This window comes from Furipterus horrens, unplaced genomic scaffold, assembly GCF_987537825.1.
Source record: "Furipterus horrens unplaced genomic scaffold, mFurHor1.1.pri manual_scaffold_17, whole genome shotgun sequence".
NCBI classification, from domain to species: Eukaryota; Metazoa; Chordata; class Mammalia; order Chiroptera; family Furipteridae; genus Furipterus; species Furipterus horrens.
Genome location: NW_028327187.1, coordinates 114,258,518 through 114,283,153, shown reverse-complemented (window position 1 = coordinate 114,283,153; position 24,636 = coordinate 114,258,518).

The window sequence follows — 24,636 nt, the reverse complement described above, 5'->3', positions numbered from 1 at the left end:
AATAGAATACACAGTTAAAGATACATTTATTCATTTAAATTTCTCATTTGTGTATGTGAGGCAGGCAAATCACTTAGCATAGTCTAGGTCAGGGATCAGCAAAGCAGGGCTCCAGGGAGAAATCTGGTCCTGGGCCCTCATTTACATGTTCCCTGGCTGCTTGGTGTTGTGAGGCCCACTTGAGTAGTAGTTACATCAGACACTGTGTGGCTGGCCAAGCCAAAAGTACTTCCTAGCTGGCCTTTTACACACATAATTTGCTTGACCCTTGAGTCAGGTTAATAAGGCAAGAATGCTAAAGAGATGTCCTGCCTTATCTTTCCTTTAGGTAATATTTTTTAGAATGCCTCTCATATGTGGCTCTGCATTGCCATAGTCCTGAGTGTTTGGAAAAAAGAACTGGTTTCCAGTTCAGCCCTGGCTGTTCTGATGTAATTGGTAGGGAGAGGGTCCTGGGGACCAGGACGTTTCATAGCTCACCAGGGAAATTTCACGTGCAGTCAAGTTTGAGAAGCATCACCTTAGGGTTCTGGGCACTAATGGGATGTGCACTTCTCTGTGAACTTGAGCTGCCCCTGAGTCACGTGACTGGATCCGTTCTTGCCTGCGTGCTTTGGTGGAGTACTGCTTGAGGCAAGTGATCCCCACATTTAGTGGAAAGAGTAAGGGCTTGGGAATAGCAGTCCTTCGGCAAACTATCAACTTCCTGAAACTTCCTTGGGGCTGTGGCAAAGACCTGAGATCTGGGCTGTGAGAAACAGCGCTGATGCTCTAGACTTGGGACAAAATGTAAAAGCCAAGGGCTTCCATTGTGTGTGTCTGCAGTGCTTTCCTTAGCTCTCTCGTGGCTACGTTTACCAACAAATGGAGAAAATTGATTGGCAGTTGTCCTGGTGGTGGTCTTTCAAGCAAACGTCAATGCATGGTGATCTGAAGTTCCACAACTCTGGCCATGGTGGAATCCTTTTCCTGCATGGATTATTTCAGTAAAAATCTTACTTCTGAATGCCTGCCACGTAGTGTTATTTTGAAGCTCTTTGCCTGGGTATCCTTATAAACACTGTTTAAAGAATCTTTATCAGCATTTTCCCCTGGAATTTATAAATCACTTAGTATGATTTGATGTGAACCCACTGGCAGGTTGTTTGCATGTTTGTTTGTTTGAGCTTAATTGAGTCATGCATATGGAGTATTCAGGAGATAGCAGGTCACATCTTATAAAATGGCTTGCCAGTTAACGCACGTCTGTCTGAGCCATTTAAAATGATTGATTAGTTAATTTCCACAATGAAAAAATACTGTTCTCATTTTACAAATGAGGGAAATTAGGCAAAAAGAGGACAGAGACCTTCTATAAGGCCACGCAGCAAGGCAGAGGCATTGGGACCTGGAACTCAAGGTTCCTCGCTCCCCAGGCTGAACTTTTCCCCTTTGTCCCCATTCCCCCACGCGAGGCAGGAAGAACGCCTTGTTGGTATACATGTTCTCTAAATGCAGAGCAGCCCCAGCAGATACTTGTAGTAAAACACCAGAGCAAGTTTGTTCCTGCCTCGAGCAACACTTCTTCAAACTTGATTCTTATATTTTGTTCACAATGGCTTAAATGCCAATCGATCCATTAAGAAACATATGTTTTGCTTTTTGAAGTGAAACTAGGACTCTGGGTAGGCAGCATCATGTGCACAGAAGTCAGGAAGTAATTCCACGCATGTTCTATAGGGAAGGCAATAACGACAGCATGCTTTCTGAATGGGATGATGCAGCACATGGAGGGGCTGCCCCGTTCCTTTGGAAGGCTTTTAGAAGAGGTGCTGCGGACCCTTGACAAGCCAGAATAGAAGGAAAACAGAAATGTGCCCGACTTAATGATACCTCAAAAGAGAAAATGTTGAAAATATCCTTGTTAGAAGTTTATTACAATTTTTAATTTCTAGACTAAGTACCGACAGAGAGCCTTTTTCTGTACAATGTAATCATGGTAACATTCATGACGGTGCCCCTGAGGGGAAGCAAGACGCTCAGTTATCAGACAAAACCCACTTCTTTCTGTATACTTTCTAGGGCAGCAGAGTAAGTTTGTTAAACTGCAGAAAAGAGTTTGTAATGATGGCTAAGCCATGTTTCTCCACCAACAACTCCTGTTACCTGAGTTTATTGCCTTAATGCTTTAAATGTATAGGGACTTGGCTTGAGCTAATAAATGTGTTCAGGATCATGCTTGGGAGAACACCTTTTTGTAAAACAAGACTGTTTTGCCCCCTTAAAAGATGGTTAAGGGTTTCTGTAGCAGGGGCACATCTGGAAAAAGAAGTGAATTGTACTATTTGTTCATTTTAAGTTGAATGGGTAGAAGTAAACATGTGAATTAATTTGGATTTATTGTTACTTGATCTCTGTTCTCATGCAGCATACTATCTACGTTGGGGGGTGGGTGTGACAATAAGCAGAGAGTCACATAAGTCTAGATGTGGTTCATGCTGTACGCAAGCACCAAGGAGCCCCTGCACAGCAGGGCACCTGCTAGACCAACTCTCAGCGTGCTCATCAGTTCGATGTGTAAGGAACAAATGAGACAGTTAGCACTAGTGGCACACAGTACATTTATGCTGGTTCCCTTGATCCCTGAGTTGTCCAGGGTGATGAGGAGCAGTCTGGGTGGCTGCTGGTCACATACAAGGTTTGTGTCTGGGAAACATGGTTCCGAGGAAATGCCCAGTGTTGTAAGGAAACCACTGGGAAACCTGCCCATCCTTCTTTTGAGATAGAGTCCCTTTATCAGCCTGCAGTGAATGCGAGCAGGTCTTCTCTGCAGAGGGAGGGAGACTTTCCCATAATTTAATGGCTCAGGGTCCAGAGGACACAAACCAGGTGAGGGAGTAAATCTGTGACCCAGGGCTATAATATCTTTAGCTTTAGGCTGTTTGCTACCCAAATATCCTTAGACAAAGCCCTCAGAGCCCTTGACTCAGAAGTCTATAGAATAACCTGTATTATCTCCCAACACCAAAATTATGTGATATTATGTGACATGACCAAAGGGTGTCAGAGATATGGGAGCTGACCTCATACATCACACATGAAGACTGCAACTTATACACATAACTCAGGAATAGTGTTTTATGAGAGGACAACATGAGGTGTGCAATGTGCTTGGTGTGTTCAGGGGACTTCAAGAAGACCAGACTGGACCCTGGCTGGCGTGGCTCAGTGGGTTGAGTGCTGGCCTGTGAACTGAAAGGTCACCAGTTCAATTCCCTGTCAGGGCGCCTGCCTGGGTTTTGGGCCAGGACCCCAGTTGGGGTGTGCAAGAAACAACTGATCGATGTATCTCTCGCCATCAGTGTTTCTCTCCCTCTCTTTCTCCCTTACTTCCCGTCTCTCTAAATACAAATAAATAAAACTTTTAAAAAAATGAAGAAGAGCTGACTGGCAGGAATGGTACAGGCAAGCAGAGGGGTGGTGGACCAGCTGGGTAAAGGCAGGAACCAGGTCACTCCAGATCTGTGTTCATGAGCTGTGTTTGAACTTGTGAGTCCATCAGAAGCATCAGTTGAGCCTGGATCTGTCTTAAGGGACCTTCTGGATTGTCACATTATAGGTTCAAACCAGGCAGTGGGTAAACACACCATTTTACCAAGCAGTGGGTAAATACATCATTTTATCTGGTTCCATGCAGAATTTTAAAATAAAGAAATAGAATGAGATAGAAAATATCAGATAGGGTTATATGTAGTGGAGTAACATTTCATGAAATTTTGTGTTTTCATATTTTGAATAACTTGTATTTTTTATTTTTACAATTTTTTTATTTTATTAAAAATTTTATTTATTGATAGATTTTTAGAGACTGAGAGAAACATCGATTTGTTGTTCCACTTATTTATACATTTATTTGTTGACTCCTGTACGTGCCCCGACTAGGGGAATGAACCCCCATCTTTGGTGTATCAGTCCAGTGCTCTATCCAATGAGATACCTGGCCAGTGTCCATTTTTTCTGTTTTGACCTCTCTTTTAGAATCCAGAGAGGACTCACAGTCAATGGCGTCTTAAGATTTGATGAAATATTGTATGTGTTTTTCACATCTGCATGTGTGATGTGGGTTGCCCTGCAGTATTTATTTATGCCTGTGGGTCTCAGTCAGTATTTCACCTGTCGAGCCCTAGTTAATGGTAGCACATTTGGGGAAGGCTGGGGGAGGTAGGTACAATGCTCTGTAGAAAATAATGCCCCCATTTTGAGTTGGGTGATTCAGAGGAGATAGAAGTAGCTCTGGGCTCTGGCAAATAGAGTTCTTACTTGGGCCAACAATATGATAGCACTGTGCCCTGTTTGGGAAACCAGCAGGAGTTAAGACTGGGCCTTTAGTGCTTTTGTGTCCTAGGATGGTTTCCTAGACAAAACTTGTGGTAGAAAGAACCAGACCACACCCCCTTTTGAAGCAAGGGGCTGCCGGGCTGTGACCCCGGGGAGCCAGCCTCAGGAGGAGCAGGTTGCTCTTTCCTGGATTCATCACGTCTGACCACTTCTCAACCAGACCCAAGGTATGGTTTGTTCACTCTCTATATATTTCAATGGCCTATGTAGAGGGGTTACTCATGGGGAATGTGCTCAAGGAGACATCCCACCTGACTCTCTGCTTTAGGAGTATAAGGTTTGGGGACTGGGCCTCTAGGACTAAATGGAAGCCCGGCCAATGCCCTTCTAGACCCAAGTCAAACTCCCACAGTGTTGGATTGGGCTTATGGAAACCCATCTGTACACATAAGAGTTCAATTCTTTTAAGACTAAGCTTGAGGCTCTGGGTGAGATCCATTGCTTTAAGGCTGAGGAGGGATGGATGCCTTGGCAGAAATCCTTGTGTGACTTCTGTGTTGTCATATCTTGAGAGGACAGACATAAGTGATGGGCAGGCAAAAATGAACACAGGTAGGTTGAGGCAACACATGGGAGGAGGGCATACGAACATGCTTGTCATTCCTTAAAAGTAAATCCCTGTGCTTCTGTCCCTCCCTGTCTTCATTGCTCCTGCGCAGATACTAAGTGGGAATGGAGGACCATCTTTTTATTAGTATGAGGCTGGGCTGCAGCACACTTTCTCTAACTTCATCTTTGCAACCTGTTTACGTGTAGTTCCGGTGGTGTAGCCTTTTCCCCTTTTCCAAGGAGGCGAATTTAGTCACATCATATTTCCAGCAAGTACTCCAAAAACACACCCTTTACTAGTTGTCGCATCAGTGAAGGATGCCCTGGACCAGTAAATGAACAAGTAACAATTTGTCCTTCACCTAACTCTTTGTTCACACCACAGCTTCTTCCCTTATATGTGGGCTACATAACATCCAGAGGCATCCTTGAGCTTGACAAAGTGACAGATTTTGCTGTGTTTGTTAATTCTTCTCAAGTATAACAGGATTTTTAAACGTACTTTTAGTGCATTATGAAGAGAAACTGTCATTTTAATGCATTATGAAGTAAAATCTGGTAGTTAATTTTAAAAGCAGTTTGAAAATAAACATTATAGTGAAATTTTCCCAATTTTCTTGTTTTTTGGCTTATCTATAGCAAATTATGTTCTCAAATATTAAGTCCCCAGGTTATTTTACTTCTGTTACTGACATGAGACTATAGTTAGAAATGGATATCTTGATGCATACAAATTAATTATCTTCTTCTGAGTCAATATATTTAGTAAGCAATTGCTATTACTAACAGATTTTCTAATTAAGATAATGGGTGTTGATTTTTTTGTGTGCGTTCACAATAGACTTGTTCCAAACACAAGCTGGTGTTTTATGGTCTTTTCATATTTGAGTGACAGGAAAACTTCTACAGATTCAATAGAATTCAGTGAGAACAGGGAAACAATTTTGTTGGATACTTTGTCAAAGCTTTAAGCTCTTTAATATCCAGTGGGTTTGCTTTTATTGCTATGGTGCTATCCCCACCCAAAACACAAATAAAAATATTCCAGAAGAGAAAGTATTTTACATGAATCCAATCTGTTTTCTTTTTTATATTCTGGAAAAATATTATTTGTTGTAAAATATTATGTAACTGTTTCATATGCTGTTTTGTATTTTTTTTATCGGACTCATATAATACATCATTTAGGAAAAAATGTCACAGAATAAATACTGAAGACATCTACTATACTCTAAATATTGTAATTCTTGGGGATTGAAAGCTAAGTTGATGAACTCACTTTCACTTAGAGGTAGTTTTTCTCTGCAAGGGGAATGCTAACAGAGACCATGCAGCACGTCATGCAATTTTACAGAAATTGTAATGCCGATGCATCATTAGGATTCCTCGGGTACTTATTGGATTTATGGGAAGTTGTCTTTGCTATTGAAAGGTTGGCATTACTGCACAGGAATGGTGGCACTTCACCGACAGTCTTGTCAAGGCCTGTGACTACATTCTGCCTTGTAGCTCAGAACCAGTGATAGATAATAAGTAAACAAATGCATGCGGCTGTGTTCCACTAAAACTTCATTTACAAAAGCAGGCTCCAGTTGGCTTTGGCCTGCCAATTGTTTAATCAAAGAGAAGCCCACAGGGGAGGAGCATTAGCATCCCCTGGGCTCATTAGTAATACTGTATAGCATGACAGGCCCAACCTCTGGCCTACTGAAGCAGAATCTACATTTTAACAAGATACCTTAGAGATTCATAAGCTCCTTAAAGTTGGAGGAACACTAGTCTTAAACTGCCCTTCAAAGAAAAAGAACAAGTAGCTCCCAAGGAAATTCTGTGCAATGAATTTGTGTGAAATTTTGACTGGCTTAACAATATACTGAGTGTGTAGGGAGCAAGCTGTTTCACTGTGGACTTCTAAATGCTAAAGTAAGGAGATTTTTATCTGGGACACCATAACCCCACTTTCTGCTTTAGATTTTGTTAAATGCTTTATTCCATTTCTAAAGGGAAGAATCTCCCAATTTCTTGTCCTTGAAAATACTGGCTATGGATACCTCTGCATGAGGGAATGGGTGGAGTGAATTATTTCATATATATAAATATGAAACACGGACACACAGACACACACACACACACACACACACACACACACACATTTACCTTACAGGACACTTGGTCCTGTTCAAAATGTCCACAGAGACTTTCTTTCCATACTACAAGATCCCTGATATTTGGTCCTGTCTCAAAATGTCTATGGGGACATTTTATTTATGATTTATTATAGAATACAAACATTGAACCTTGTTCAAATTGTACAGACTTTATTTTCTTGTAATTCATGAGCAATATTGAATTTCATGTTGATTCTTGTTCTTCCTGGTCTTGAAGTTCATCAGTGTAACTCTGGAGTTAGTGAGCAATTGCTATCGACTACATATTGGCCCAATTATTGCCTTGATAGATAATTGTTCTATGTGAATGGTTTTAACCAATACAAATTTGATTCCTTTGGTGTTACCTTGAGATTGCTGGCAGTATTTGAGTGTGACCACAAACAACCTGGGTAGCAGCTTCTTCATGACTCTGCTCTTTGTCTTTTCACATTTCAAGAACCTTTCAGCAAGTCCCAGATGTCTCTGCATGTTGTGGGAAAGGGCCAGATATCAAATATCTTTCACATGGACCAGAGTTCTCCCTGGACAGTTTGGACAGGATCAACTATCCACTAATCAAATGTCTTCACTGTCCTTCTATTTTCTGTCTAAGTCTCTGCCACCAAATTATATCCATGGCATTTCTGAGCCCCAAATTTTGTTATTTTTCCACTGACATTATTTTCCCTCCATTGTAGGTCCATCCATCTGACTGTACCCCAGCTTCCCAGCCTCCAATGTGGGCCACAGTTGGGATACAACAATACAACAGGGTTTCTTTCTCTGTTGTGGGGGCTGTCCCGTGGGCTGGCCTCTCCTCATTCAATGCCAATGATCCCCTTAATTCTGCTCTCTGCCCCCTGCAGTTGTGATGGCCAACAATATCTCCAAGTGTGCTTTGGGCAACAATGGGTCCTGGGCTGAGGACTGCTAAGTCACAGGGATACTGAGAAATAAAGGCGTTCCTGGTTTATCTCAGGGCAGCTAGGGGCCTATGATATTCTCTTTGTTTATGCAATGAGACATAATAGTGTTATTGTCCATGGAAGTCATGAAATGAAAAGTTTGAGAAGCACAGTAAAAGCCATAGCACCACCCCTGCTGTGGGCTATGGCCCTCCGTCAGCTCTTCCTCCTCCCCGAACTCATTGCCCCTTTTCAGCTGCTGATCCATCCCCCTTCCTGTTATGTATCACTTCTGGTTCCCTTTTGTTCTTTATAACCATTTGAAATGATCTCAAGTGATAGAGAAGGTAAATATGTATTGTGTTGGGCATTTTGAACTAAAATATCCACCATAATGTTGTCTAAAGTAATATATGGGAGCTGGGGAACAAATTGACTTTTATAGTTTAAAAGTCTTCTTTCAAATTGGAATTTTGCCATGATTTAGTTTCCATCATGCGGTGTATGGTGTATTTTCAGAAACCGCCACCAAACAATGTGATTTGTGGAGCTGAGTCCACGGTTGGGAATATGAGTGTCCTCTATGAGCAAGAGTGCTGGCATTTTGCTCTGTTTGTATGAGTAATCATGGCCCTCAAAAATGTTCCCGATTTGATCAACTCTACTTCATTTACTCCTTTAAAGAAACCTCTTCATAGTGTTCAGTGATTAAAATATTAAGTTTTCAAATATTGAACTTCTCCATTTGCTTACTTCTTGAATTTGTGGTATGCAAATTTGCGGTTGATTCCACTGACTGTAATAACAGTTGCCGGAGGGAGTAAGTCTGGGTCTGCCAGAGAATACACTCTGTAATCTATCTCCTGGGACAAAAGCGGTGCATAGCCAATGTGATGGATATTTTCATTTGGATATTTCGTCGTTTTCCAAACAGAAAAAGAAGATTATACCTCAGTGTTCTTTCTAGTACATACCACGCCTTTGTGAATATCATAAATTGACTTAGCAATTGATTCCATTTCTCCATCCTTGCCTTCGGCCATGTTTGATGTAAGGTGACTTTTCAGTTTCTCCCCTCAATCGATGGAGTCTGCTTCTCCTAGCCTCCTCCCAGAGGATGACCTTTTGCCTTGATTTGGCAAATGGAATGCAGGTACAATGATGAAGCGTCTGTTCTAAGCCTAGACCTTAAGGCACCCTTTGCACTTCATTTCTCTGGGTCTTGGAGCACTGCCCACCTCCCATGAGAACAAACCAGGGCTAGACTTCTGGACGCTGATAGACCACATGGGACAGAGAAGAGCTGTTCGGATGAGGACACATTAGACCACCAGTCCTAGCCAACCCAACATCTGAGTGCAGGTCCTTGGCTGAGCTCCACCTACAAGTACTGCCCAGGTGAGCCCAGTCCAGTTGCCACCTGCAGAGCCATAAGCTAGGTCAACAGATGTAAGTCACGGTTGTTGTTTTAAGCCACTAGATTTTGGTTATGATTTGTTATACAGCAAAATCTAACTTATCCAGTGAGAACTGGAAAAAGTTCTCCTTTTGGGTGGATGAGTTAGATAACATTGCCCTTATTTTGGTATAGACCTTTGGAGAGTACACATGGTTACCCCCTTCCTTAGGTTTCCTGACTCCAGGCTATACCCTTCACAGTTGGAAGCCATAGCTTGGAGACCTGGAAGCCCAGCCATATACAAGCTGCATTATCTCCAGGAGGCAACCTCATCTCTAAAAAGCCTCTGGGTTGGTTTTTCCAAGTTTGGAAATCTAAATGAACTCATGACCTACCCATAATATACCCCCACGAGGCTTTTATTGCAAGGCAAAGGATTGGGTGCAGCAAGAGAAAGCACATGTGGCCAAGCATTGAGGTCTCAGAGATATTCCAATGACCCCAGATCTCCAGGGTCCTTTTCTTTGCGTGCACAGGGCTGGTCTTAGTCATTGACTTGAATGTCCATATCTGTGTGAGGGATCTTGACTAGAGGAGAGTTCAAAGTAGCTCTCAATACAGGGCGCTCCTAAGTCCTCTTGTCATAACCCAGTTAGGGATGTCACACAGGTTGGGACAGTTGTAAACCATTAGTAAAGAAACTAACCACGGCTGTTTCTAACCACATAAAACATATATCATAAACCCAACTGCCTCTATCTTGTCCAGAAGTCTTAACCAGCCATTCAGCATCCTTAGAGACATAGAGGTTTTCCCCATCTAGTAAATGAGTTCCACCTGCACAGTCTCAGTTTCCTTACCTGTAAAACACAGTTAACTATAAATCTTTTCATAGGATTCCTATGAGGATTCCCTGACTTGACTCATGCAGAATCTTATTGCGAGTGCCTGCAACTTGGCAACCACTCAACAATGCTATTCCTGTTATTGAATGAATGAAGAACACTCAACTAGGACTCAGGATTTGAATTCAAGCACGGTGACCTTGGGCACAGCAGCTCAGCTACGTGAGCCTCAGTTTCCTCTTGTGAAATTAGAGAAGTAATGATCAGGGCATTCATAACCATTGCTTACATCATGGACACTTAATTGAATTGATGCCTTCGAACCCAAGTGAGAAAACGCTTTTATTGTCAATAGCTTATGCAGGTTAGCATCTTCTAAATGGAAAAGCTAGAACAATGACTTCTATTTATTCCTACTTCTGAGAGGATAGTGCATAATTATGAAGATAAGTAAGCAAACTAAAGAAGCTTTGAGGTTTAGAAGAATCTATTATTGAAGAACAGGGTGCAAAACTTATGGCATTGAGAGTTCAGGCATCACAGGGAATAATTTTTAAGGTTATTTTGGTGTTTGGGCTCCACTGTGGTCCATGAATTATTGGTGATCAGTGGCTTTCATCAGTGGTCCATGGACTGATGAAGAAATTAAGTGGGGATACCACTTTCTAAATACCTGTATCTGAGAGGAGAATGAGCAGGTGAGTGAAAAGTTTAGTTTGCCACAGTGCCCTTCTTAACTAACACTTGATTTTAGCTCATTAACAGTATTGTATACATATATAGAAGTAATGGAATAATCCATATACTAAAATATTCCATTTTAATATTGGATGGGCCAAAAAGTTCATTTAGTTTTTTCTATACAATGGCTCCAGTAGCACTTTGCTGTCTCTAAATTCATTGAAAACAATTAATATGTTAAGTGCCAAGCCTGTTTTGTCTTCCTTTCCATTTAGTATAGTGTCAGTCACTTGGTGATTGACATGGCATTTAATGTGTTAATTTTGTTAGAGTGTTCTATGACAACTCTCATATCACCGTGCGTTTAAAAAAAATCTTACCAAAATTGGTGAATTTTTGTGCAGCCATTTTAATATTGAAGGTAGAAGATACACAACATTTTCAGTGTATTATGCTTTATTGTTTCAAGAAAGGCAAGTATGCAACTAAAATGCAAAAAATGATTTGTGCAGTGTATGGAGAAGGTGCTATGACAGAGCAAATATGTCAGAAGTGGTTTGCAAAGTTTCTTGGCACTATTGACATTTTAGCCAAATAATTCTCTACTGTGGGGCTGTCTTATGCATTGGAAGACATTTAGCAGCACCCCTGGCCTCTACCCACTAGAAGCCAATAGTGGGAGACAGCCGACATACTCAAAATATCCAGCTCAATCAAGTCATCAGTGCAAATGAAAAATGTATCTCCTATTTTATGGAAAAAACTAAATGGACATTTTGGCCAACCCAATATATTTGTTTAAAAATAAAAGCCCTGAAAAGACCTTGAAAGGTTAACATTTAGGTAATTAAAAGAAAACTTTTGTGGGGGAAAAGTTTAAATACTTTATGCTAAGTTTCCTTTTCCTGGTTTTCAAAGCAGCCAATACATAAACAGTACCCTCATTAAATCTGAATGTAAGGAAATAAGTTGACCAAGTGTGTTCACTGGGAAAAGCTTAAATAGATGAAATGCAAATACTTGCTTTAAAAATATGATTAAATGCATCGTGTTTCCAAGTCACTTTACTCTTTATTGGAATTAGTTTTCATTTAGGAGGCAGATAGTTAAATTGTAATGTACTTATTTTCATCCAGACTTGAATGGAACTAATAGTAAAATTTAGGATCTTGCGTCCATGGGTTAATCGATAATCCTGAAAGTAGTTTTTCCCACCTGGAATTTTTTAAAATTTTATTTAAAAATTGCATAGTAACATAATTTAACATTTATAAAGTAAGAAGGGAATTCACTCAGGAGTCCATTATTTTGTATATTCTTTCTGCTTGAGAAGTTCACTCTTAAATCCTGTCTCTGTAAGAAAGGTGCCCCTGCAGTCTGAAAGGACCATATGGACCAAGTAAATATTAACCTGATTCATCTTCCTACTTTACATGGAATGGTAATGCAGCCAGACAGTTTAAATACCTGCCACTTGCCAGCCTCTCATTTGTGGTTTCCCACAAGTCAAAGACAGTGTAGTATATTTTCCCTAACTGCAGATGTTTGACATTTTGAACCATAATAAATGTACCAAAAGTTTTTAAACCATTATATTGTTCTACCTCATTTAAAGATAAATATCCATTTGCCTTAAAATGGAATAAAGTATATGAATCATAGAAAAAATGACACATTCTATGAGCCATACGCATAAACTCTAGAAGTGGGCTAATGTTAAAAAATTATTGTGGACAGGAAATTATGTGCTTGAAATTTTGCAAGCACATGATTCATTATCTAAGCTACAGTGAGCTTGTTTTTGTATCTAGAATGTGTATTTGTAAGATGGCAACCACCGGACATATTACTTTTTTTGGACTCATAGTTCCAGAGGTGTGGCCAAGATGAAAGGTAACTGAAATTAGCCAATGTTTATGAAAAAGGAATTATGATCTTCCACAAAGGTAGCTGAGATATAATAGTGTGAACCAAATGAATCCTTTATTCCTTCAGTTTAACCACAAAAAGAGCTGTGTCTGAAGATGCTATATAACCTAGGTTTTATTTTCTCTTGTGAATATTAAAATCTGAGCTATGAAATGGGTAAGTTATACTTTATAATTTCTGCAAAATTTCGATTTACTTTCATGACCCTATGTGGTCTATGATGTCAAGCAGAGTAAACATGTAAACATAACTTTTTCAACAAATGTTAGAAACATGATCCTCCCTTTTTCAGCTTTATCAATCCAACCAACCAAAGTTTGTTTGGGGTAAGATTTAATTAAAATTGAGGAGTCTTTTTGACATCTCACATAATTTATATAGAAGGCATGTATGTACCTGGCTAGAAGAAACATTCAGGTATGGATCTTTTTATTCATTTAGTTTGGGGCAAAAAAAACCACAGTAATGTGCACTTTCAGGAACATTATATGCACCAGATGTAGATGATGAACAGCTTCCTTGGGTCCTTCGATAATGGGTAGACTTTTCTGATGTGTATAAGGAACAACCAACATCTGTGGTTCTTCAGGAGCCTTTCCCTTTAAAAGATCCACTGTGTCTTCTGTGCAGTTGAATGCTTTTGTCAGTAGATATGGAAGCAGCCTTTACCTCTGTTCAAATCACAGAATATCACTGCCTTATTCTTAGATCTGCCTTTCACTGGAAAGGAAGTTTGACAGTAAGCTTTATCCTGTACCCTTTGTCTCCTTTTCGTATTTCAGGGAGAGAGCAAATCCTGCATTAAATTGGTTTAAGTGTGGGAATTAGCTTGTGTGAGACTAGTTATTGAGTTTGCATGCAAATTGAAATGCCTCCAACCTTCTCTTCCACCCTTCCTCCCTTCTTCCAGCCTTGCCCCCTCCCTCCCTCCCTCCTTCCTTCCTTCCTTCCTTCCTCCTTCCTCCTTCCTTCCTTCCTTCCTTCCTTCCTTCCTTCCTTCCTTCCTTCTTTTCTTTCTTTCTTTCTTTCTCTTTCTTTCTTTCTTTCTTTCTTTCTTTCTTTCTTTCTTTCTTTCTTTCTTTCTTTCTTTCTTTCTTTCTTTCTTTCCTTCTTCTTCCTTCCTTCCTTCCTTCCTTCCTTCCTTCCTTCCTCTTCCTTCCTTCCTTCCCTCCTTCCTTCCCTCCTTCCCTCCTCTCCTTCCTTCCTTCCTTCCTTTCTTCCTTCCTTCCTTCCTTCCTTCCCTCCCTCCCACTTTCCATTCTAACAAGGAAGAAATTACAACAATTCAAATACAAATAACTAAAAATTAACACTGAATCCATGCAGTATATACAAGGTCTATCCAGAAAATATCCAGCCATCTAATATGAAAATGGAGACACTCATTAAAGAAGATTCAATGACACCTCAGTCCCCTTCAAAGTTATGACCTTCTTGAGGAAAGTTGGTGCATTGGTAGCGGTTTGAACTAAGTGATTAGCAACTGCAGCACAATGTTCCTTCCGCTCTGGTAGCAGAAGCCGTGGAAAGAATTTTGCCATGATACATTTCGGGCCAAAATCCAAATCTTGGACACAGTAGTTTTTTGAATCCCCAGGTAGCTTCTACTGGGTAGCTAGTTAGATGGTAGAGCTGTGATTCAAACTGAGGAACTTTGGTTCTAGGGGCCATGATTTTAACAACTGTGATGCTGTAGATATTTGAAAATGAATTGGTGTAGTCAGTGTGTGTGTGTGTGTGTGTGCATGCATGTGCTGAAGTTATTGTGGCATCCCACATTAGACATAGTGTCAGTGGTCGTGTGGTAGCAGTCGACAGGAGTGTGATGTGAGAGAGATTACTGAGATATGCTTGAGATGTGGAAGTAGGAGCTGTGAGAGAGAGAATTGTGACCTTTTCCTTCGCTGGTTGCTCTGTGACCTTGGGCTATTGGGTGAACCCCTGAGCTTTGATTTCTTTGTTCTGAAAGTGGGGAAGCCCAGCAGAGCGGGGGAAATGAATTCTATTTTGGCCCTGCTGATTTCGAGGTATAGCAGGCCATCCATCTGGCTGTGCACAGCAGGTCAGTTTGAAATCTGGGTCTGGAGCTCAGGAAAGGGGTTAGGGCTATAAATGGACTTAGAAGTCACCTCCAGGCATGTGAAAGTTAAAATTGGTCATGGTGGGAGGGAGAGAAGCCCAGAGAAGAGGGTAAATTTAATATTCTCTCTCTTGAAAATGTTTTAAATATATTATTTACTTAATCTTTTTTCACGGCCATCTGTTATAAAAATTCTGGCAATATTTGCCAACTTTTAAAAATCTAGAATTAAAAAAGTAATATTATGAAAGTTTAGTTTAGTTAATGAAAAGTATCAAAATTTTGAATATTTTAGTTTGTAACAATGTAGCATCAATTTATACAAATCATGTAGTATTTTCATGGGAGTAGAAATAGTTATTTTAAAATATTGAAAAGTGACTAGTGTTTTTTGGGGTTTTTTATTTATTTAAATGTTGTATTGTTTTATACAAGGTCTCTCCAGTAAGTATCCAGCCACATAATATGAAAAAGAGGCACTTATTGAAGAAGATACAAGAAACATTGTACATAGTACAATGACACCCAAGTACCCTTCAAAGATATGACCTTCTTGAGGAAATGTGGTTCATCGGTAGTGGTTTGAATTAAGCCATTAGAACTGCAGAATGATTTCTTTCTGTTCTGGTAACAAAAACCATGGAATGAATTTCACCACGACACATTTTATGTTGAGAATCTGCATCAAAATCTTGGACACAGTAGTGTGTGGAATCCTCGGATCAGATTAGTTCTCACACTGTCAGTCGCGGATCTGTGTGGATTGCAGCCTGTACACGTTCAGCATTGTTAGGTGTTCTGCTTGTTGCAAGTCTTCCAGAATGTGGATCACTTCCACAGATTCTCAACCATCTTTGAAGCATTTGTACCACACTTTTATTTGTGCTACATGCATGGCATCATCCCTGAAAGCCTTCTGAATCATCCGAATAGTTTCCCCAGAGGAATGTTCAATGTTAACACAAAATTTGATGTGCATTCATTGCTCTACCCACTCAGTCATTTTGAATGTGATGGCCACACAGTACACATGCTCACTCAACAGCATCTACCACCCCCACTGACTAGTACAGTGAAGTCGTCATTGTTCACGCATGCGCATTCCAGTCCATTCTCTTTGGCTGCCGGGTTACATCAGTGTCGCACAAACTGTTCTTGTCATATTAACAATGGCTGGACTTTTTCTGGACAGACCTTGTATATCAATAGATACTTTGAAAAGTCTTTTACTCTCTGAGACCTAAAAATTGCCCTGTGGTTTTTTTAAATCAATTTTTAGAGAGAGAGAGGGAGGCGGGAGAGAGATTTTTGTTGTACAGCTACATCATATTTTTTCCAATTTTTTAAAGTATGATTATGTATTAAATTAATACTTGCAATTTTCATTTGAAGTAGTATTTCATAAGCATATGTACATTGGACTCTTTTTATGCTAGGGTAATCTAATTTATGAGCAGTTCTTTAGAACAGTGGGCCACAGATCAGTACTGGTCCATGCCTGTTAGGAACCACGCCACACAGCAGGTCAGCTTGAATGTAATGCACTTGACTCATGCCAAAACCATCCCCCCCTCCCTGGTCTGTGGAAAAATTGTCTTCCGTGAAACTGGCCCCTGGTACCAAAAAGGTTGGGGACCACTGCTTTAGAGGGAACACTTTTAAAATATTAACGGTAGGTTTCAGTAGATTAAATTCAAGAAAACTGGGCATAGAAGTTTTTCCATTATAATCATTTAGAAATGTTTCCAAACCCTTACATTGTGTATGGATAGCAACTTATTTTAACAACGAGTCAAGGTTGAAGATGAAATTGTTGATTTTACATTGTTGAAGTTTTCCCTTCAATCAGCTGATGGCTGTATTTAGATGATCAGGAGTCTCCGTTCACTAAATTTGACCTAAGATTTCATAGGGCACAAGTAAGGGAAAGGATATTTGTGTGAAAGGGAAGCGAAGCATGAGGTTGCTTTGTTATTCTATAGTTCAAGCTTGGAGTGATAGATGAATCTGGGATTCCCCAGGAATTCCAGATCATCCATAGAGGTAGCCTCAAGAGGAGGAACGAAGTGTTCTCATAACTTTCTGGAGTGAGAACTGATGACACTTGTCCAGGGTGACCCCTTTTCCAAAAAGCAAATGTTGAAAGAAATTCTTCCAGAAAATAAGTGAACCTTGAATGAATGCTTGTTGTCTAGAAAGTCCCTCAATCCCACCTCCAAAGCATCTAATGAACAGGATTTAATCAAAATGTAAAGAGTCAGTAGCTCTTAGACTAAGGCTGGGTACCATGTTACTAAGTTCAGTGCTTTCCTAATAACCAAATTTCTCCATTATTCTAGAGGTGTTAGAGTTGGCACATTCTGACTCCCTTCTCCTCTCTTAAACTAAAATGAAAAGCAACAACAACAAAAAAGTCAAAACTGAGAAGTGAACTATCTTTGATGAAAACAAGGTAGCAAGCTATGAAAGTCTGTCAAACAAACCCTAAACTACTGACCACGACAGGAAATTGGCACAATCAATGAAATTTAGCCTAAAATGAACTCCTGGAGAGAAGACAGTCATCTCAAGGAAGGGGGCTCTCTCCATGAATGGGGGATGTAGGTGTGAAAGAGCCAGTGAGGGTCCCCAGAAGAGCAGGAGCCAGGCATGGGTCTCTCCTGTTCTGCCAGCCAGCAAATGGGGTGGTAGGCTTGAAGGACAATTCACTCCGAGAAAGCCTGTATGAAGAAAGGCAGGCCAACTGGCAGGGTGGCCTGTGGAAGGAAATACAGTGCCTGGCAGTAGCTATGTAGCAGCTAATCTCAGCCAAAGATAAGTAAGTAATTTTGAGAACATGAAAATTCCACAACACATGCAAACCCTGACTATAAGGCTTCCCTGCAAGCCATATGCAGACCTTCTGCTCGCACCAAAAATAAGAATCCTCTAAGTGTTCCTGCAGTCAAAACTGGGTCACCTGGGGAGAGGGGTCAAGGACAGGGTCAGTCAAGAAGGCTGCCTCCAGAATTCTCCACAGCTGAGCTCAGTCCTGAAGTAGCCTCATATCTACAGTGCCTTGGAAAGGCCATAATGAAAGCCAAGAACCTTATGCTCAGCCAAGATATCATTCATGTTTAAAGGCAAGAGATACTTTTGAGCATTCAACTGAGTTTTACATCTGTGAGCTCTTCATGCAACAAAAGACTTGATTGTGAGATTTCTTTAACCAGGAAATAATAGAGAAGCTGAAATTAGTATTGTGTTTATTTCATTATAAAAGTTTAACAAATTGTGGGAATTAGGGTTATGGGAGAACATGCAATTATTTCATATCTTCCTAATTTATCATTACTAATATAATCAATTTAACATAATTAACAAAAATTCATGACATAAGATGATGTGGGAGAAGCTTGAGCATACGAATTTCCTCATGTTTCATAGCCAGGAATAAATATACTGCCTAAAATGAACCCATTAAGCAATAAAGGCTTTAGAAATTAATTATAAAAGTATTCATAAAAGTAGAAAGATAACTGTAAAGGAATCTAAAACACCATATATCAAATCCCAATTTTTTGAATGGAGCAAGGAGGGAAGCCAGGAGGAAGCATACCTGTATTTAGTTCCCTTAGAGTCCAGATTTTCTAGGCCCTTTCTAAAATTAGCTCAGTGAACTGCACTGAATTCTGGTTTCCCTTAATGTGGTTTCAGTTACCTGTGGTCAACTGTGGTCTGAAAATATTAAATGGGAAATGCCAGAAGTAAACAATTCATAAGTTGTAAATTGCTGCCATTCTGGGGAGCATGATGAAATTGTTCACCACGGCCCTGTCCCCAACTGGACAGGAAGCATCTCTGTCACCACTCTATCTGTTCCCGGCCTGTTTGCCACTGAGACTCCTCACTTGTCAGATCCACTGTTTCGGCATTGCAGTGCCTATGTTCTAGTAACCCCTACTTTAGTGTTACAATTCTTCTGTCTTATTATTAGTTATTGTGTTTTACCTGTTACTGTGCCTGGTTTATTAATTAAATCTTATCATAGATATGTATGCATTGGGAAATGCATTGTCTACATAGGCTTCGGTTCTATCTGCAGGTTCAGTCATGGACTGGGGTCTTGGATTGGACCATATTACTATGGGTAAGAGGGGACTACTGTAATGCATGAAAGAAATATTTGGATATTTAATACACTAGGACATTTCAAAAATTAATTGTAGTATGTCCAAATTGTCAGGAGCAAAATACAAGTCAAATAGACCATAGAACAAGGCATAGCTGACGCTGTACCACTGAGCTATGGGCTGGAGACAGGCAGACTCACTTCTCCTTTCGGTCCTTATTCCCTTTGTTTTTGTAGTATTTAGCTTTTTACTTTATTCTTTAGTATGTTTTATTTTTTTAAGTATAAAACAATAAGTAGACATCATTTTTTTTCAATCTTCACATTCCAGATTTGTTTTAATGGTTGTATTCATTAAGTACAAATCTTGTGGCCTGTTCTTTTAGCCAGATTTCAGGAGATGACCCACCAGATTCCTATGTCTGAATTGTTATGGAGCCCAACATCTGCCTCAGTCATTGTGACCTCATCTCTATTGAAAAGGAAAGTTGTTTGAGATAAACTGGCTCATATTTAATTAAATTTTGAAACTGCTTTTGATTAAAAATAGCTTGATAAGAACTATATGTTGAAACACATTAGAGATTTCAAATCACCTTTGTAGTAAGTTAAAAAGAGGTCAAGAGACAGGAAATGAAAACTGGTGGTGAGCAAGCAACATCTCAGTAAGTAAATACATGTCCTAGAAAGTTCTTCTGGAATGAGTGTTCTTAAAGCTCTTCATCAAACTTTTGGAAGAGGGTATATCATGACAGAGCAAGATGTACCTGAAGTAAAAAATGTAAGAAATCAGAAAGAGCATTTCGAGGATATGTAGTTTCCTACAATGTGTGATTGCAGTGCTGTTCTTCCCAGACAGCACCGTATATGGAGACAGCTCAGAAATTTCCAGATGTTACTGCTTACATCTGGCTCTAACACCATTTCCAGAGACTTATTTCATTGATCTATTTAGAAGAGAGGAGCATGCGACTTCATTCCTTGTGCTTGAGTTTCTCAGTGGTCTGTGGATCATCAGTTTCCAGACTTGGGGATTTCACAGCCTTAAACATTTTTTTCCTTTTATTGGGGGCTATCGTAATGATAATATGCAATGTTTCAAAAAACAAGGACCATTTTAAAGTAAACTTTTTGTTCAAGTGTAACAGACGGACAGAACAATGCTCAAGTCTTAAGCAGAAAGCACAGAGCATTTTCACAAAGAAGCACCCCAGTGCTCTAGCACCCAGAACAAGAAAGGGTGCAGAACCAGCTACCTGAGCCCCGGAGGCCTCCATGTGGTAACTTCCCAGCCCACAGTAACCTCTGTCCATCTTCCAACACCACAGATTAATGCTGCTTATTTTAAACCTGACGCTAATGGAATTATACAGAATATATATTTTTAATCTACTTTCTGTCACTCTACACTAAATTTCCTTCATGTGGTGGTGTGGTCATTCATTCTCAATAAAATGGAATCCTGTTGGATGAAAATACTGCAAATTATTAGCTATTCAGTCATTGATGGACATTTGAATAATTTCCAGTAATGAGCTATTATTACAAGTCATGTTGATGTGAATATTCTGCTTCGTCCCACTTGGTGAATATCTGTATCTTTATGTTGAGTACAAAGATTCCCAAAGTATCAATTTGTACTCCCGGCAACAGTGAGTGAGAGTTCCCATTGCTTTTTCATCTGTCTACATACTTGTCATTGTGTTTCGTTTTCATTGTAGGCATTGTGATGGGTGCAGCATGCTATCCCACTGTGGTTTGTGGTTCCATTTCCGAAGAAAGTACATTTTATCAGCAAAATGAGAAAATCAGAGTGCAGAAAAATATATAGTCCTTTCTCAAAGAGAACAGTCGGTAATTTTTGTTGACCTGTGGATTTTTAAACATCTTGAAAATATGACCGCTAAAAAAATGACAACATAAAATTTGCCTTCAGCCATATGATATGGATCTTAGTTGTTTCTTGACATACCAGTGTTAAATTGTGGATTTTTATTAGCTAGTTCAACATAAGCCCAGGTAGTGTGGCCTGATTGTTCAGTTTGTTCTGGTGTGTCAATTGTTATAACATTCATAATTATAAATGGGATGGATATCTATATACTGCTTCTCTCAAACTCAAACATTCAGGGCAGACTGGGAGAAACTAGAAAATAACCACCCATGTGCCTGGGGCTGTCTGCTGGGCCAAGGAGAACATAGGTTGGCTGGCTAGTCAGGCCCAGAATATGGATCTTTGCTGGGCACGCAGTTCTCTGTGTCAGCCGAGAAAGAACATGCTGTCCTGACCCAACACATGCAGCATAGATAGAATTGGGTCCCAAATGGATTTTGCCACCAGTGAAGTGTCTGTCAGTGACCAGCACAAGTCCACAGACTGGTTTTAGAAACATTGAATCAAGCTGGTTGTACATCACACAGGCACGTTTCTCTCTCCGCATGGGGTGTTCATTCTGTTTTAGCTTGTCAGCCACCAACTGCCATGGTGCCCTGTTGATATCCTTCTGCAAGATGTCCTTCCAGCAGAGTCACTTCTGCCTGTGGGCGGCTAAAAACCAGTCGCACTGGTCCACCCGCTGCAGCTTAGACAGAATATTGCAGTCGCTCATCAAAGAGTTCTGTAGGGACAACTTTGCCATGGAGGTCATGGCCCTTCAACTTCACCACATTAGGACCCCTGTCAGACCCTGTATCTAATTTCCTATTTGTAATTTGGCATTACTGCTCTTAAAGCAGTTTCACTCTGAAAAGTTCAGGTGCCGCCAAACCTGCTTAGGCACTCAGTTTCTGATGTTCAGTATGTTCTTAGATTCTTTTTCTTTTTCTCTATTTAAGTAATTAATTAAGTTGCGTGTTTACCTTCGCCAGAGAATTGGGACTTCAAACAGCAGACTATAGGGTTCATCACCGGAACGCTGTGATTAGTTCTGTGGTGTGTTAGGTGGGGAGCAGTGTCTGTTTTGTGCTAGGTGCTGGTCTCAACGGGGTTTCATTTAACATTCACAACAGTCCTCCTGCAAACACACTACTAGCACCCTCCCTTTTCACAGTAACAGAATTCCAGAGGGGCTAAAATAACTTGCCAAGGTCATGTGGATAGAAAGTGGTATTGTCAGGGGATTTTGCCTTTTTTATTATTTTTTAAAGGTTTTTAAATTTTATTTTTAGAGAAACGAAGGAGGGACAAAAGGAGGGAGAAAAACATTGATCAGTTGCCTCTTGAAGGGCCCCTGAACCAGGAACCTGGCCCTCAACCCAGGCATGTGCCATGACCAGGGATGAAACCTGCGACCTTTCTGTTTGCAGGAGGGTGCCCAGCCCACTGAGCCACATGGGTCAGGGCTGCTTCTTCTAATTCTTAATTCCTAAAATGTCTAAATGATTCCATATCTCAAATTCACTTTCAACATAACTTTGCACAAATTCAAAGTCATTCCCAATATTCTTTTCACTTACCTAACTTGTGCATTTGATGATGCCAAACAATTGTGCCTAACCCAAGCTCATATCATCCGAGCCATGTTTTCAGGGAAGTCCTCTAGTGAAGGCAGTGTGCACCCATGTGGATATTAGCCACTCCCACGTGCAGGATAAAACTGAAAACAGTGAGTTGGAACACCTGCCTATCTTGGTTTCAGAGAGGATGGGCATGGCTACCCCTGAGGAGCGGGAGGTTGGCTTCCATTCTTTGCCTGCAACTCAGCTGTCCTTAGGGCAAAATCCAAATGACAAGTGTGGAAAAATGGCTCTTGATCTTTGAATGTGGGCCAAGATGTGATTTCTTTGCTAGTTAATGAAAAACTTCCCTAGCTCTTTAGACCCAAATCAAAAACTGCTCCTGAAAGATTAGGCCTTTAGAAAATTTCATGCACTGTAATTTTTTTTTATCAAGTAGCTGTATGATCACTAATATAAATCTTTGTGCCAAAGATCACATTAAATGATGCAAAAAAAGTTGTGAAATTAACTAAAAAATCTATCCACTGATATCAAGTAACAGAGTCAGACGTCATTGCCTTTTTTGCTCCCTACTGAAGGGACAGGGATTAAAGTGAAGTGAGATTAAAAATGGTTGGGGAGAGAGAAGAGAACCAACTCTCACTTTAGTGTGTGCAATTTTTACATATGATGAACTTCAAAGTTTGGCTTTTCCTTGATAAAAGACACTTGGTTTTAATGTACATGAATGAAAAAGCCATTTGTAAGATTTCCATTATGGATAGTATGGTATCTTTTTCTCTAAAGAACTGATAGTGGCATTGTTTCAGCATCTACTTAGCACATCATGGATACATTTTTCTGCATTGAGGTTTGGATCAGCCATGTTTTAATACTAGTGCCATGCTACATTAAATATACCTGCAAGCCTGTCGATATATGATGAAAACATATTTTACAGCTCTCAAAGTGGTGCAAAGTTTTAACAAAAGTGTGTCAAATGGCAAACTTTAGTATATTCAGAAAATTGGTATAGTGGAAAAAAGGAGGGCATTTTCTACCTCCAGATCGAGACACATTTTCAAGATCCTTGTGGGAAGACGAGCTATCTCTGCAGATTTTCTTTGAAATAGGACTGTAGTCTCCCTCTAATAGGAAGGAATTAGTAACTTTCACATTAGCCTGTGTGTTTGATATATTCAGTAGCAAAATCAAAGCCACTGTTTTAAAACGGAGGCATAGCAGAAAGAATCCTGAGACTGAATGGCATTTGAGTATGAGCTATGTATGTGTTTTGTGATGTTGAATCAGTCACTTATCCCTTCTGTACATTCTCAAGCGAAATGAAGCAAGGGATGTCTTTGTGATATGAAAACTCTTATTCCTTTGTAAACTCTTGGTTGGTAAAAGAGGGATTGACAGGTAACAAGGAAAAAAAGTCAGATTGGATTTACATCAACATTAAAAACTTTTGCACCAAAAGATGCTATGAATATTGGGGGGGACATGTCAGCGGGGAGGGGGAAGAGGGGAAAGGGAGGGAGATGGTACAGGAATTAAGAAGCATAGGAGGAGGGAGTGGAGTAGACAGGAAGATGTTGAGAAGAACTATATGCACAACCAATGGGCATGGACTAAGGGGGGGGACAACTGGAGGGAGGGGGATCACTGGGTAGAGGGGAGCAAAGGGAAAAGAAATTGGGACAACTGTAACAGCTTAATCAATACAGCATATTAAAAAAAGATGTTATGAATAAGGTGAAAAAGCAACCCACCCACAGAATGGGAGAAAATAATTGTATACCATACATTTGAAGAGAGATTGACATCCAAAATATGTAAAGAACTATAATTCAATGAAATCCCAAGCAACCTGATTCAAACAGGAGCCAAGTCCTAGAGAAGGTTACAAATGGCCAATTAGCATATAAAAAAATGTTCAGCATCAGGAACATCGGGGCAAGGAGAGTCAAAACCACAATAAGATAACCACTTTCCACCCACTGGGAGAGCTATTAACAGAAACCCACACAGAAAATGTCAATAACAACTATTGGTAAGGATGTGAAGAAATTGAAACCCTTATTCATTGCTGGTAGGGTTGGACAGTGATGTGGCTGCTGTGTAAACTGGTATGCTGATTCCTCAAAAGTTCAACGTAGAATTGCCCTA